Source organism: Limulus polyphemus, unplaced genomic scaffold (genome assembly GCF_000517525.1).
Source record: "Limulus polyphemus unplaced genomic scaffold, Limulus_polyphemus-2.1.2 Scaffold106, whole genome shotgun sequence".
Lineage (NCBI taxonomy): Eukaryota > Metazoa > Arthropoda > Merostomata > Xiphosura > Limulidae > Limulus > Limulus polyphemus.
Genome location: NW_013665716.1, coordinates 760,896 through 762,263, shown reverse-complemented (window position 1 = coordinate 762,263; position 1,368 = coordinate 760,896). Strand labels below are relative to the sequence as shown.

General features: G+C 29.8%; 1 protein-coding gene across 1 annotated transcript in view; it reads left to right on the top strand.

The window, feature by feature from the left end:
• LOC106470559 (septin-7-like) overlaps positions 1 to 1,368 on the top strand; it is a 46,777-nt gene that overhangs the window by 33,745 nt on the left and 11,664 nt on the right. The window lies entirely within an intron of this gene.

Sequence of the window (1,368 nt, the reverse complement as noted above, 5' to 3'; positions counted from 1 at the left end):
TGTGACAGGTGGGTGTGGCATGAGAGGTCTGATTTTCTATTTGATTGCTGTTTAGTGTTAGATAACTAAGATTGAAGGATATAGAAATTTTGCTTCACTTGATCGATGATGACATTATAGGTAGTAATTTATGTTAAATTTCGTACTTCTCGGAGGGGTAGTAAATAAATTTGAGAAAAGGGAATGTCTAGAGAACAAATGTCACAATTCTTACACTAGGGTGATTGAGGTTGTTTTTAAATTTTTACTTATAAAATTAAGAACTTAAAACTCAAAACACGATTTATTATCTATGTTTTTATGTCAAGTTTATTCGTATACCATGATAATTAAGTAGTTTAATTAAATTTTGAATGTAACTCACTAAAATGTCGTAACATGCGCACTTAGACCTGCCTGTCACAAAAGGTTGAAGGTTAATTGTTGGAGGCAGAAGAATGGTGAAATTTACTGATAAATTAATTTTTTTTTTGTGAAATATTCGTACATTTCGTGCCCTGGCAAATAATGATCTGTGCCCCAGTGGTTGGGAAACACTCTCTAGTCCATAAAAGTACTTTAAAATCATACATCATGTGCTAAAATTTAGAATGGTAGTTTTAAAATTCATTTACTGCCTGTTATGAGATATGAATACAAGTCTTGACTGGTCTTGTTATGGTGTTAAAATATAGTAACTCTTTCAGCATGGGTTCAGTCCCTGAGACCAACGTCATAACCATTTTGTGCTTTTTATAGTTTTTATGCTATAACTTTTAAGAGAATGTTAAAAAAATTTGGCAGATTATCAGTAAACATTATCAGTGCTTTCATGCGCAAAATATCAACTTTTATTATTAAGTCTTAAGGTTTGTAAAGTCATATTTTTCTCATCTTTTTTTTTCTTTTCGCATGTTGCCTATCTATCATGCAAAGTAATATTCATTTTAAGATTAAAAGTACTTTTATGCATCAGAAAATTTTCAAATTTCACATGCAAAATCTTTATCATGTCTAGATAGTTATCAAACATTTCTTAAGAAAAACTTTATATTTTATCTGTTATTTTCAGTAACTAATCTCTGTACGGGTTCAGTAGATTTAATTTATAACACAAAACATAAATGTATCTCATAACATTATACATTTATATATATTTTTATTATATTGACCTTTCAGCAGTGCCTGGCTAACAGTACAGAAGTTACAATAACGCAGCAGCTCACGTGCACTCATATTACCGTATCCAATAACATAAAACTGACCTTGGTCTGTACAAAGTAACTTGTCTTGGCTGTGTTTTAGTACACTAGTATTTTGTAAAATAGTCACATTTCAATATTGTACATTATATATGTATATAGATTATTGCTATTTTGAAATAAGTTC